The following is a 15456-nucleotide window of genomic DNA, read 5'->3' as shown; positions in this document are numbered from 1 at the left end:
GCCATCAGTAGGCAACTTTAAGTCGCCTCATGGCCTGTCTCTGCTGTCTTTGTCACCTGTGCCCTCTGTCAATTTCCCAAATGGGTCTCCCGCAATCCCGGTTGCCCGTGCTTTGGCGGCTTCTGTTGATCATCCCAAAGTCATTTTACAGCAAATGCTCTTTCCGACCGCTTGGCAACTTTTTATTGCCAGCGAACACTTAACAAAGTTGAACATGTTCATATAGAAACTGTACTAGATGATTTATCTACATATGACAAGAGCAATAGATAAACAAAGTATTTATCTTGAACACCTTTTTTATACAACACAGTTTTATTCATATACTGTATATTTGTAAGCCTATATGTAATACACTATCTATCTACAAATACCATACAGGCAGGGTATCTAATTTTCGGCATGCTGATGTACCCTCTTTTCACTTTGTGCTTACGATTTTTGTCATTTGCGCCGCTTGGCAACCTTCACGGAAAAACAAACGCCCAGTTGTCAAACGTGTCATACATAGATAAAAGATGAAATGAGAAGCTTACAATAATAGAAACCTATAAAGATGAGCTCGACATCGAAGCACTTATAAGTTATGAATGATTTCTCTTTAGCTAGAATCGAATTGATTTCGTCAATTAATGCCGCAGAATGATGCTCTATCGCTCGCTGGCACAAGTTGCGCCAGGTTAATGGAATGTGAAATTTTTTGACAAAAACGCGTGAAAATTGCGCTCGATAGTATAAATTTGCGTGGGGCGCGTTTGGCAGCTGTTGATGCGGCCGTCCAATGGTTCAGTGGCTTGCTTTTTGGCAGGGCAACGGGGCAACGGGCCATGAGCGTAGAGCAGCGCTCAGCGTCCTGCCAGACACGCATTTATCCGGTCAAAGGGGCGTGTCTATGGCCAAAAGCATATTAGACACGCATCACTGAGCAGCCGTCTCGAATGCTGCCCGGAAAAAGCAGCTGCTGTCCCATTTGATTAGAGTCTAGTTCGGGTTTAAAAGGATATATTGATAAAGGCATTGCTACAGCACTTGTCAGTGCGATTGTGCGTGTACGTGCGTGTGTGTGTGTGTGTGTGTGTGTGTCCGTGTGTATGTCTGATTATGTGTGTAAAGGTGCGTTGTGTTCATGGAGTCAAAGGTTCGCTTTGACTTGCAATTAATTTGCTTTGTTTTTTGCACTTGACTGCGCTTGGACAGACTTACAAGCTGCCAGGCAGTTAGATAGAAGGCGAATAAACAGAGTGAAAGGAGACAGAGAGAGACAGAGAGAGAGAGAGAGAGAGAGAGAGAGAGAGAGAGAGACAGCGAGAGGGAGAAAAAAGGTTGGCTGGGGGCTATGTAGCGGCAATTGGGCATTTTGCCGAACCATAAATTATTTTACTAAGCCACTTTGGCTTGCCCTTCGGCACGCCCCAAGTTATGTGAATTATTTTGCGAAAGTTAATTTCAGGCAATAAATTCAAAATCGCGTTGCCAACAATTCATGTTTCATCTGAATTTCTGCACTCGACGAGTTGAGGGGTTTTGTTTTATGGGCCTGTTGTTGTTATGCTGACCGTGTAATTAGTTGTGTGTGTGCGGGTGTGTGTGTGTGTACGTGTGTACAGTGCCAGCCAAAAAGTATGCAACACAATTACAATTTCAGCAGGTGATTAAATGCGCTATAATTGTTTTCGCTCTGCTGTTATTGTTGTTGTTGTTGTTGTTGTTGTCGTTGTTGTTGCTGTTGCCTCGCTTCGCTAATGGTCGCAATTAGCTGGCCAACCTGTGTGGTAAAGGAGGGTCGGCCTGGGGGGCGTGCCTCTAATTTATGCTTTCGTGTCTTATAGCAATTTGTTGCTGCCATCGTCAGTGGCAACATTTAAATAAAATCAACTTTCCGCTTGCCAATAAAACTTTACACTCAAAACTATAATTGGCCGCATTTGTCGTCCCTGCCACTTGACTTTGTCTCCAGTCGTCTGCGGCGCCCCGTCGTGTGTGCTTGTGTTGGCGTCTGTGTTTACTCTGGCCGCCACTTGGGGCATCAATAAAAATCTCTTGATAAATGTCCAATTTAATTTTGGTCTTTTACTTATCTTTCGCCTGGCATGGCCCGGCCCATGCTCAGCTCTCTTTTCCAAAGACTACTGCTTGATGCCGCCATCGCTGCCGATGCCAGTTCCTGCCTCCCCCCCCTTATGGATTTCATTTCTTTTATGTGTACACTCAGTTTCTTTTCCGCCTCTTTGTTGCTCTGGTTCTATTCCCTTTTGCAGCTTCATTTCTCACTTTGGTGGCTTCTTATGCTCTGTAATCATGATATGGCCCAAATTGGGCATATTTGTGCACACTAATGCTCTATCGCAATCGCAATCGATGTTCCACTCAACAGACAGTTGAGCTCATGTATATTCTGAAATAGCTATGAAATATATTATATACTTTGACTTTATTTTATAGAAGAATTAAGGCAACTGCTTAAAGTGGAATCATAACAATATGAATTGTAGAGAATACTAACAGAGAAGAGTACAGATGTGTTGTGGATATGAAAAATAGAATATGAGAAAATAAGATCAGTTATCGAAAAGTTTAAAAATTGTGCATATAATGCTTATCTCGAAACAATTTTCAGAACTGTTTCCCAGTAGATCTGATAGTCTTTAAACAGAAAATAAATAAAACCCAACGTAGACTGAAGTTCAAATATTTACTTATCATTGAAACTTAATTAGGAAAAGTGAGGATATCTAATTGTCAGCATATCAGAAAGTTGAGCAAAGCGAGGCTGCAATTTATTTCTACTTGTCTTCGCAGCATCAATTCAAACGCATTCTTGCTATGTGCAATACATATATATTTTTTTTTTCTTTCTCCGGCAAAGCCAAGCATTTTATTTCTCTTTTTGAGTTCAGTTGCGCTTTAAAGTCAATTTAATTTGTCTTAACATCTTTACTTACAGACTTTGCCGCCAGCAGCCGGCGTCTGGCGCCGGAACTGTCTAACGGGTAAGAAATATGCTCCGGCTCTGATTTAATTGAACAAGCGCCATTTGCCCCGGGCAGAGGAGTGAAGAGAGAACATGGCCAAGACGTGGCCAGCAGCTGCATTCCACTTTCCATTTTTCTGGCATATTTTAGGTGCGGTGGCTTATTAAACAGCAGTCGACACTGGATGCCGTGCTGGAGCTGCTCCGCCTGGGCTAATGGCGGCCATATGTGGCCCGAACGGAGACGGGCAAATATTGTCTCATTTTGTATGCTGTGCCACCGAGGCCAAAATCAATAAATCAAAGCCAGGCTGGCGGGCAAGCCGTCTGGCGCTAAGGCAGGTTCTTCAAGGCAATGTCTCGCATATCGCACGCCGGCGCGTGCCACGGCCACAGCTGGGGCAGGCGACACATTTGCGTGCTGCAATGCAAACAATGCCCCACCGCCCACATCCACATCCCCTATGAACCTGCTCCTGCTCCACCAGCATTAGCGACCGGGTCTGCCTGGCTGGCTGGCCACGCTCACTCACGCCAAGGTCATGTGCCGACACGTTTGTTGCGCTATCGCAGCGCTCTTCTGATAGCAGGCCCAGAGGATGCCTGCGTTGCCCTCGTCTCCCTCGTTGCCTTCGCCTGGCAACAGGTTGGGAACGCCCCATGGACAGGCAAAACAGTGCACATTGGCCAATACGATCTAAATGATGCATGTATGCCTGATGCATGCTTGTATGCGTGTGCATGTGTGTGTGTGTGCATGTGTGTGTGTGTGTGTGCTTGGGCCAGCACACCACAGTAGCAAATACGCACAGGCCCTAACTTTAAGCAGCTCAAAAGTTTTGCGTTTTAAGGGCTTAGCCCTCAACTCAGTCCCAGTGCCCGCACAGAGCAATCCAACTCAATCCCAGAGACCCTAGAGTACGGGTCTGCTGCTTTTTATGCTACGCGCTGTGGGCTTAAAAAGCAATTCCGCAACTGTTTTTGCAATGGCGCACACCATGACGACATGTGTGCTTCTGCCTCTACCAATACCACTCTCATGTGTGTATGCATGTGTGTGTGTGAATGTGTAAGTGTGTGTTAAGGCCCCTCCCATGTGGAGTCCTCATGCCGAACCCCTTGGGCTGGCAACAAAGCTAGAGCAATGCCAACAATGCTGTCGTTATCGTCGTTTTCACTTCAATTAAAAGTTGGCAACTTTTCTTGCCTGGTTTACCTAGACGGCACTTTTACTGCTTCTGCTTCTGCTTCAGCTTCTGCTACTGTTGTTGGCAGCCGCTGCTGCTGCTCCAATTGCTATTATGCAGATTCGTATGGCTGATTACCAAATTACAAACTGTAATGGCAGCAATTGTTTTGTGTACGGCTGGCATATGGCATGCCAACGACAAGTAGGCCGCCAATTGTCACAGTAAACAAACAAAAAAAAAAAAAAAAAAAAAAAAAAAAAAAAAAACAACAACAGCAAAAACGAAAATCGGAGTAAAATGCTGCTAAATGCAGTCAGGGGACGACACGAAGCCATGCTAAGCCAAGTGCACTTTGCCAAGCATATGCCACATGCAACCTGCAACATGCAACATGCAACACGCTACACGCTACATGCAGCACAAGTAGTTGACACACTCCCACAGAGAAGGTCACTTTGTTCACTAAAGTCTCTCGCTTGTTTAAAGCACGTATGCGCCACGTGGGCCCAACGACTTCCGTGCCATTTACGCACCACCGCGTCGCTTGGCTCGCTGCCCACCGCCTTCTGTCGTTGCCGTTGACGTTGCCGTTGCCGTTGCCGTTGCCGTTGCTGTTGGCGTTGCCATTGCTGTTGGCTTCTGGCTGCTGGCTGTAGCCTGCTTGACTGTCAGGAATTTCCGCGAACGTTAATTGCGACAAGCCAACACTGGCTTCTGAGCAAAAACGACAAAGGAATACCTTTTTCTGTCTGCTCCTTCATTACACCTTTTGTGCGATGCTGCACAAACGAAGGGGCGCACAATACCCTTTCTATTGACTGTGCTGCACTGCAAAAGGCATTCCAGATCACAATTTACAGGACAGCCTTAAAAAGAAACGGTCCACTCGCTGAGTAAACTGGAATAGCAAAACGTATGCATTAATTTTATATATTGAATCTTATTTTAAATATATATTGCAATCGGAATATGTATACACAAATAAGGGTATTCGAAATTTGATCAGCCGAATAAACTCCTGAATATCTTAGAGTTTTGCCGTGTTGTTAGCGGTGAAACCACAACATTTATCGGCATGCCACTGAAGTTTGTCGCCTTCGCTTCAGCTCTTTCCCATTCAAGAGATTTCCCATGTTCGTATATATTATAAGTATATACATAGCGATATATATATATGTATGTATATATTTAGCGCCTTGCTTTTTTCCATCGTGTCATTAAAATTGATTTTGCAGCAGACAGCCAAAGGAGTTGAGGTGGGCGAAGCAGCCAACCACTCGCTGTTAGCTTTTCTATTTGCCAAACGACAAAGAATTTGCTAAATTGCTTTTCCGCTTGCGGCACACACCTTGCCGCAGCCACAATTGTTGGCAGTGCGTTTGGCTTTGCAATTAGTTTTTGCCTTTGGCCGCAACTAAATGTTGCATTGACTGTTTACCACACAAAAGAAAAGCAAAAGGGAGACACAAAGAGAGAGAGAGAGAGAGATAGAGGGAGATTGAAAGAAATAGTTAAAGAATAGAAAGGGAAAACCGAATGAGAATTGTGGATATTCACACGCAACATTCTTTTCGATTCCATTGTGTGCGTCAAGTTATAGTTGCAACTTTGGCAACTGTAGCAAAAGCGATTAAAAGTCCCATAAAAACCTGAGCCCATTAATAGCGCAATAATATTATCAGCTTATGTTCGATGCCATGCACACAATCACATAATCGCACAGGAAGAGGAAACAGGAACTCCTACATGGCGTCTGCGGCAGACGTAGGCTCACACATACTCGGATCAACAGCAGCAGGGGGGGATGGGCAGAAACTAAACTTTGTCTCTTGTATTTTCATTAACATTTATTGGTTTTTTACTTATACTTCCGAGAATCATAACTCGACTGTGCCGGAGGGAGGCCCTGGCGGTCTATACTAAGTCAGTGCAAGTCTCCGGGCTAAGGGAAGCCGAGCCACAATATTTTCGGGTCGTATCAGCGTAATCATAAAATAACGTTAATGACGGCAACAAGGTCGTAAAATCAAAATTTCAGCTATTTCAACGCTGAAACCCGCTGCGGTCGGCGCGGGCTGCGCTTGGCGTCGCTTGTGCTGGAAACTTTGTTACATTGTTGATGCGAGCTTTGATGGGCTGCCCCGGCTGGGGCTGGCTGGGCTGATGAGGGCATCAGTGCTGGCAACGGGATTGCCGACCCTGATCCGCCCAGCTCGCTTATCGAAGACAACAATGTGAGCTGCGCGTTGAAACAAACGTATTTAATTACTTTAAAGCCAGGCTGCGGTCAATCTTCATATGCTTAAATATAATATTTCATTTTCCGCTCCATCTCTTCTCAGCAAACAGAAATGGCATTCAAGTGAATTTGATTCAGATATTGTACAAATATTGAATAGACGCTGCGCTCACCTAGAATAAAATCCGCATTTAAACTGGATTTATTTAAGCACCAGCGATTTCGGGTTATTTAAATAAATTTTACATTCAATATACTTGTAAATTTTATATTATGCCAAAGCAACCAGCATGAGTGAGTTCTTTGTCTGTGCATGTGTGTGTGTGGGTGTACGTATGTGTGTGTGTGTATTTTTGTGTGCGCTGTGGGCCGTGCAGGATTTTAAATATTCATTAGACAAGCGGCAGCTGGCTGAATGGCTGCCTGGTTGCCTGGCTAACGTGGCGCACAAGACAATCTGAGAAACCCTTTGCTTCTGACGTCAACGTCATGCTGGCAGCCTCATCAGTCCTTGCCTAGTGAAAAACGGCATTTGAAACTAATTTCAATCACCCCAAAATTTGAGCCGCTATGATGCGATTCAATGGCCATCGAAAATTGTAAATTGAATAGCGCAATCATCAAAGATATGTGGATGGATGGATGGATGGGTGGCTCAGGGCTTGACAAACCAAAATTCAATGAGTTTCCACAAAGAGTTTTGGCTATTTTGTGGTCCATTGTGAGCCGGGCTTATTGCCTGACTAAGGGTTTATATATCACGCGTTCAGATTTTATCACTCAGGCGTTAAAATGTCGTAAATGTCTGTGTCATTCTGTGTGCGGCCTAAGTAAATCAGCATAAAACTTAACTAAATGAAGACAATCAAAATGCGACCGAGCCCCGAATTGCATATGTCAATTTCGACATCCGCCTGGCCAATAGAGAGCTACAGAATTGAGTTACATAGCTGGTAGCACTTGTTTGTCCTGTCGTCAAAGCCGCTCAGCCCGGCTGCGGTTGCCTGCCAAATTATGCTATGCTTAGAGTTTGCCTTTTGCCCTCATTCCCTCAGCAGGTCGTATTTGCAGCGAAAGGCAGCAGCAACGAGAGCAACAACAATGGCAAAGCAATATGGTAAACTATATAAAAATTTGCCAGGGCACCGCCCCAGTGGCCCAGCGGCCAGGCCGATGGACAAAAGGTCAGAGAAACAACAAGAGCAACAACAGCAACAACAGAAACAACAGCAGCAACAGCAACAAAGGCAACAAGAACCACAGCAACGCCATAGTCATTCTCGTCATTGTGCTGGGCCTGGTCAAGTGGCTGCCAGTCTGACGGGCCAGCCGACTGGACTGGACTGTACAGGCCGGACGGGCCAGACAGGCTGGACAACATTTTCAGCCACGAGCAGCACAGCAGCAGGCACAACAACAATAAAGTCTTTTACTATCCTAATAAAAGACAAACAAAGGACTCTTGGTGATGATTCCGTTGCTGCGTCTGTTGTTGCTGCCTGAACCATTCTCGTATCGCAATTTTCATTATTTTATTTGCCTATAAACGAAGCCATAATTTTGCAAGTGTATGTACCCAACATGGATAAAACTGTTTCTATAAATCTATGGAGTGTGCCTGCCTCACACTCAAACACACACACAAACACAAGCACTCTAATACTTAGAGAACTTGTGACAGCATTCGTTTATTCGCCTACGCTCCACACACGCACACACACACACACGCACACACACACGCACACGCACACGCAAACACACACATACAGTTTGAAGCAAAATAAGTAATTAAAAATGTCATAAAATGGGCGTGTGTATTCTCTTTAGGCAATGAGAGAGAGAGAGAGAGAGAGAGAGAGAGAGAGAGAGAGAGAGAGAGAGAGAGAGCAGAGAATCAATGCCGACAGAGCGGGGCCAAAAAACGATGTCAGTCCATTGTCTGTCGGTTTGTCTGTCGGCTGCTCGATTCCGCCAGTGGCTGGGTCAGTCGTGGTCAGGCTTTCCACTTTAAACGATAAACATGTCCGTTGACAACAACAAACACAGCTTGTAAGCAATTAAGACGGCGTATCGACTCGCCTGCTGCCGCTTTCTGTCTGCGTGTGTCGAAGATAGCACATGTAACAGCAAGTGGTAGTAGTATCTCTATAAATATATAAATATGTGCACATTTGTCTACATATTTATGTATGTTGCTGTTCGCTTGTACACAAGCTCCATCACAATCCGACCGAAGCCCTCTTCCACTTGTTCGGACAACGGCAATAATGTTTGTACCTCTGACGACGTCATTACAGCTGCCTCACTTTCTGCCTGCTCCCAAAATAAGTCTTCTCACTAAAAAGCATATGAATAATGTTCTTAGTATGCAAGCTGGAAATACTAAATATTTATTAAAATATTCACTGAATTGGAAATCCAAATTCCCTGTGCTCTTATGTGCCAAAATGCATATCAAAAATCATAAATAAACGAGGCACGTTTTTTAAGCTCTAGCTGGAAGTAGTAGTAGTAGGAAATTACATTGAATGCAAAAACTCAGCTCAAACTATGCTAGACGCTGCAATATACGGCTGACAATATGCATAGAACCGAGAGTTACTCAATAGAAGCTCCATTTAGTGGGAATTAGCTTTTAATTGCATAGCTGAATATGGCTTAGATTTATATATCCTGCATTCTGTTGTTAACATACAAAAATTATATTAATATTTCGAAAAGGCTTTAAACATTTTCTACTTATATCCTGAACCCATTTTCAATGGGAAATCAGGGTATAATGCTTTAGTTAAAAGTATATATATTCTTGATCAGGGCGATGAGCTGAGTCGATTTAGCCCTGTCCGTCTGTCTGTCCGTCCGTATCAGAAAATATAAGAGCTAGAGACTTGACTTTTCCCCTGGGTCCGTGTATATCACGCGTATATCGAGTTGTTCTCCCATAATCGATAACAACTACCGATATTTTATTATCGATTAAAACCCTTATTAAAAAAAAAACATTATACCCTGATTTCCCATTTTCAATGGGTTTAGGGTATAACTAGTTATTTAATTATATCTCCTACACCTTTAGACCTACAGTCTCCAAACCTTAATATAGACTAATATGTATCTTATATAATTACGAATTTTGTTGTAATTAAACTCCCACCCTTATATCCATCACTCTTGTAATAAAAATATGTATTTAAAATATTCATATATACAATTAGAGATAAAACTCTAGATCTAAATATTCTCATTCAATATTAGACCAATAAACATATTTCTATCTTAAATAAAAACGCTCACTTGAAGACTATCAAAATAACCTCAACGCAAGGTGTAACTTTTATCAAAAATTAGCATTAATAAAAAGCAAAACAATTTGATGTTCCAATTAACAGCTATTTCAATCGTGACCAAACATTCAATTATTTTTTGGACTCAATTTTAGTTATTGTTGAGCTCAACCGCTTTTGTTTATATTTGCATATTTTAATTGAACAAATTTGCTTAATATTTATATATGTGGAAAAGGAAAAAAAAAAACAAAAAACAAAATGAAAATGAAAATGAAAATCGGTCAATGCGTTCCACAATATAAACCGATTTTTGGGGTCTTTTCACATTTTTTCTGCTCTGCGCACAAATGTTTATGGGCTGCAAATTGAGGTCGTCAGCAATGTGTGTCTGTGTGTGTGTGTGTGTGTGACTATTTTCTATATATATGTGCACAGCTTCCTATATATGTATGTGTGCCCGGCAACATTTGGCTTACGGGTGAAGTGCTTGCCCAGATGCCTGGCTGTTGCCTGAATCGCTAAATGTTTGGCGACAAGCAGAGAAAGGCAAAAAACGAATTTCTCTGCAGCTATACACAGTATGTGTGTGCGAGAGAGAGAGAGAGAGAGAGTGTGTGTATGTGTGTGTGAGTGTATTTGTCTTGCGATTGTTTTGCTGAAGTTGCGCTGTGTTAATGAAATGCGTTGCGCTTGAGTTTTTAGCTGGCACAAAGCAACATGCAACTGGCGGCTGCCGAGGCCGAGCGCCATATTTTTCGTATGCCCCATCCTCCCCGCTCGAGTCCCTCGCGGCCCTCGCGTCCCGCCCACTTGGCGAATGTAATTAAATGCAGCACAAAACTACTGCTAGCTGTTGCAGCATTTATGTACAAGTGTGTTCACGCACACACACACGCACACACATACGGGCGCACACAGCATTTTTAAAGTATTATGTATGTAGCTTCCATATTTTTGTTTTTTTCTTCTCTGAGCATTTTGACCTAAAATTTCCGTAGTCGTAATCGTAGTCGCAGTCGCAGTCGCAGTCGCAGTCGCAGTCGCAGTCGTAGTCGCAGTAGCAGTCGTAGTCGTAGCCGCAGCCACCGCCGCAGTCGGTGTAATGTCAAGTATGTTGAGAGCAACGCAGCCAGCGCCAAGTTAAAAATCAGGGTTTTTATGTCGCATATGCGGCAATTAGGCGCTCTCTGTGTAAAAGTTAGCGTATGTGCGCGTTGCATGTACCACAAAATACCTACAACAAAAGCAATTGCGGGTAATCAAGTAATGCTCATTTGGCAATCAAGGAAAAATGCCACACAACAGCCAGCGGAAGACAGTTCACCAGAGCAAAAGATAGAGGGAGATGGAGAGAGAGAGAGAGAGAGAGAGAGAGAGAGAGAAGTGGAGAGAAGCAGTTGGAGGGGGTCGCACACGTCAAATGTGACATGTTAATTCTGTAAAAGCAAACAGTGAACAGAATGGTTGCTCCTTTGGCCACGCTCCCGACCCTTCGAGTTGACTGATTGAAGTGCGACGCCCCAGCGATAAGCACATTTAACTGTGCAAACGTGGCGCAGCAGCGCTGCCTTTTATTTGCGTTTCCACAAATCCTATTAAAAATCGTAAATGCGTAAAAGGTGCGACACTTGAGAGCCATCCGCATGTAACTGAGTGTGTGGGTGGGTTTGTGTGTGTGTGTGGCTGCCAAATTGTGGCTTTACTGCACTTGAAAGTGAAACAGGGTTCAAATTTGATAAATTCAAGTATATGTTCCATTACGTATGCCCTAAACCTTACTGGCAGATACCCTTTAAATGGGTGTGATGAAGAGGGAGTAGTTTAACATGTAGTCATTTAAAAATATATAAATATTATATGTATATCTAACAGAGTACCAAGAAGCTAAAATAAATATATAAATTATAATTTAACCCTTTAAATGGCCTTATTGCATATCTGCAACACACGCTAAATTTTTTATTTATTTTACTTTTATACGTTTATTTTATTTAATTTTTTATTTTATTTATTTATTTTTTTTATTATTATTATTATTTTCAATTTAATACCCTAATTGAAAAGCTAGTTTTTCTATTTGTATATTACCATTTATAAATTACCATTTCCACATTTATTTTTAAAAATTAATTTTAAGTTGAAAAAGAAAATGAATTTATGTTGTTAAAGAAAAACTTTATAATAAATATCAAGTTTAAATTTGCTTAGACCCAGAGTCTGGATGGTTAGTTTACAAAGTTTTATATTCAAATGATGGCATACGGCAAAAGAAGCTGCCGAGTCAGACTGATCTTAGATTTGCACATTTTCGGATTGTAGGGTAGAACGAAATAAAGCTGTCAATGCGGGTATATTTGAATACGAAAATGATAAAGCCTCATATAAGGTTTAGGCAGCTCGTAAAAAATTAATGAAGGGAATTATTTAATAATAAGCGAGGGTGAAAAATTGAATTTATGTAGGGAAATTAAATGAAGAAAGTAATGATAATAATTTACAGACTTTAAGAAGAACACCAGAGTCTTATCAAATTGTGAGCAAAGTATTTCGATTCAGGCAGCATCTGAAAGTATAGCAAACTTTGAAATCTTTCGAAACAATTTATCATCTATGAATACTTTGTACTTCATCAGATCTGAAACGACTTATTGTGCTGGCCTCTTGTATTTATTTTAATTTATTTGCCATTCGGGCGCCCTGCTAAAGGCTAAGTGAGTTGCCCTGTTCAAAATATAAACTTTTTGCTATGCTCTTCTTTGCTTTGCTTTGTGAAAAGCGCAAGAAGAAGTCGAAGAAGGAGGAGAAGAAGAGCGGCAACAACAAAATCAACAATAATAGCAACAACAACAAAAAGCAAGCATTTAGGCTGCCAGTTTAGCTCGTGTGAGTTTTGTGCTGAGCAACAGCAGCAGGAGGAGCAGTAGGACCAGGAGGAGCAGGAGGAGCAACGGTGGCGGCAGCGGCAGCCTGTCAAAAAGTTACTTATTTTCTTTTAACAACTTGCATGAGACTTTTTGCTGCTTGCAGCACGCATCCTTGTCGACGCCGTCCTGATTGCTGCGTCTGTGCGATGTTTACATTGCTTTTGCTTTTGATAAGGTTAATCAAAAGTTTTTTAATCCATTCTGCATACAGGCAAACATAGACCAACACACACACGAAACATATATACACATACATATATTTACCTATACATATATATAAAGACAGCCAGACAGCGGGAATGGGATCATCAGCCTCGTGTGTGCTCATTATCCTGCCCAGTCCTGCTTGGTCCTGCCCTCTTCGCGCTCTCAGTCACTTTGAGCTCGCGGCAAAGCTTCGGCGCTCCAAAGTGAATTTCATTAATTTAAAATTATTTTTATATATGTACGTACGTCCGTTTAAGCGTACGCATGCTGTTAAAGCCTTCGGTTAACGAATGCTGCGCACGTTATATCCAGCGAGTGCCTCGACCGCTAAGCCATGGCTGTTTAAAAATCGCATAATTTATGCACCAAAGTTCAACAAAATCAATTTGGCCACATTCAGCACAAAACTTTGCAATTAAGCTCCGAAAGACATTTGGCAAAGCGAGCAGCCAGCGCGGAGCGAAAGGCTGCCGGCCCACCTGCCAGGTGCAAGCATCGCAACTTTCACGATAACTTTAAATCATCTAATTATGAGTCCGCCATTGGGGCTGGCAAGCAAAACCAACAACAGTGGCAACAACAGCAGCGGCAGGAGCAGAATTATCGGCGGCCACTGCTAGCAGCATTTAATTTCCGCTGCCTGCCCACTGCTGCGTACCGCCCCCCCCACCCGCAGTCTACTCAGTTTACGAACTGACACTTTACTTCATTTCTGCTGACTGGAATTAATGGCTTTTGTTGGCATAGTTTTGGCGCATGAAGTTCGACTGCGACGCTGTGTACAAAAATTTATGCTTGAATTTATTGCAAAGTTTATTAGACAATTCCTTTTTTGCGAGTAATTTTCGCCAAAGAAGGCAACGAAGAAATTTTTGTGAAATTTATGAGCTTCATAAATGACCAAAACATAAAGCGAGCCAACCCAAAGTCATGCCCAGAGCGCCCCGGCCCCCCGGCCCCCCAGCCACCAGCCCCAAGCCGCCTGCCCTTGGGCGAACGCTGCGTATGAGCAACATGCCAATTGCCTTGATTTCAGTTAGTCTACTGGCCAAAAAAGCAGAAAAGGGGGCGGGGGCGATGGGTTGCTGGAATGGGGTAGAGAATTGCGCTAAAGCTGGAGGGCATAGCACTCTGTAACTGGTCTTCACATTACATTACGAAATGATGTCGGCTGAATGCAAAAAATGCAAAAATAGCAGCAGTGGACTGTAGCACCGCCCCCACCCCCGCCCCAACACTACTAAGCCGATCCCTTTTGGCCAACTGCTGTACTTTATTTGTTACAACATATTTAACTGTAGTTGCTGCTGCCCTATACAGCCTGCACCTGCCGCAGCCGCTGCCACTGCCGTTGCCGTTGCCGTTGCTGTTGCCTGTCAGCTTGGCTGCTGCTGGACTGACTGGCCGTGGCTGCCTGTGGCTGCCTTTTAGTTTGCTGCTTTGATTTATGTAGGCAACGCAACGGCAACGGCAACGGCAACGGCATTTCAAAAGCAACGCCACACAGCACAAGCGAGCAAAACTGTGTCAGTGTGTGTGTGTGTGTGAGTCAGAAGTTTGCTCATAACTTGCCCTGCCCCAGTGCCCTGCCCGCTGGCCTGGCCAAGTGTTTGCCACTTGTTGTGTCTCATCAAAAATGTATTAACGAGCTTGCAACGCAAACGATTTTTATCTGCCAGCGTTGATTTCATTTTGAGCTGCCCTACATGCCGCAAGCCGCCCCGCCCTGCCTAAACCATCCGGCCCACTCTCGCCCGCTGCCAGCGGCCCCCGCCGCAAGTTTGACTTAGATTTGTATCGCTGGCATTTTCAACACGTGCATGCAAAGTTGAGTTGAGGCAGCTGCGACTGCTCCCAGCTTCGCCCGGATGCCACTTGGAGGAGGAGCAGCCGAGTCGGGCATCTTTCGCTTTTCGCTTTCCGCTTTCCGCTTGCCATTGGCTTGCAAAGTTTTAATGGCGCATTATTTCTTGCTATAAATTATAACAAAGACGGCGCATAAAAAGCGTTAACATTAAGCCAAGTTAAGAGCTGCCGCCGCCGCCGCCGCCACCGCCTCCGCCTCGACAATTTTAATCACCTGATATGCCAAATGAGTCAGCAACAACAACAACAACAACAATTAGCGCAGCGCATTGCAAACTTTTTCCAATAAGAATGCTTGGGCAGAAGCCGAGCGTGGTTGCATTTCGGGCCATTAATGAGGCTCAAGCCATTTGTGTCTCAATGTCTCCGCCCACAGCCACAGAATGAAGAGATTTTCGGCGACAGGCAGCTTTAAAAATGTGCATGGCCCAAGCTGGAAAAACAACAAATACACCCAGAAATAATAATAATAATAATAATAATAAAAACACACGAAAATACAGAGATGAGAAAATGGCAGCCAGAAGTTTCAAATGGCACTTTATCTTGTGGTTGATGCTGCGCCTGTGAGGCTGGTGCACTTTATTTACTGCACCGCTTGGAGCAACCGCAGCAACAACACGAGCAACAACAGCAGCGCGGCTAAGAAGAAGAATTGCAATGACGGCAACGATGCCAGCGACTTGTCAGTGAATTTATGTGGCAAACTATGAGCAAAATAAGCAGCGCCCAAAAGTTATGAGTTTCGTGTCATAAAATGCCATAGCTACAG

General features: G+C 43.5%; 1 protein-coding gene across 3 annotated transcripts in view; it reads left to right on the top strand.

The window, feature by feature from the left end:
• beat-VI (Immunoglobulin domain-containing protein beaten path VI) overlaps positions 1 to 15456 on the top strand; it is a 76735-nt gene that overhangs the window by 26401 nt on the left and 34878 nt on the right. For 2 of the 3 annotated variants that reach the window (XM_089462898.1, XM_018000682.2), the window contains exon 2: positions 2945 to 2990. The exons of the other annotated variant lie outside the window; for it this stretch is intronic. The gene's annotated coding sequence lies outside the window, so the exon portion shown is untranslated. The remainder of the gene's footprint in view (positions 1 to 2944; positions 2991 to 15456) is intronic. 3 annotated transcript variants of the gene reach the window in all.

The sequence above is a fragment of the Drosophila arizonae genome, chromosome 2, assembly GCF_054131065.1.
Source record: "Drosophila arizonae isolate 15081-1271.41 chromosome 2, UAZ_ARI_1.0, whole genome shotgun sequence".
Lineage (NCBI taxonomy): Eukaryota > Metazoa > Arthropoda > Insecta > Diptera > Drosophilidae > Drosophila > Drosophila arizonae.
The sequence above is the reverse complement of the archived record's forward strand: the minus strand, read 5'-3'. Positions and strand labels throughout refer to the sequence as shown.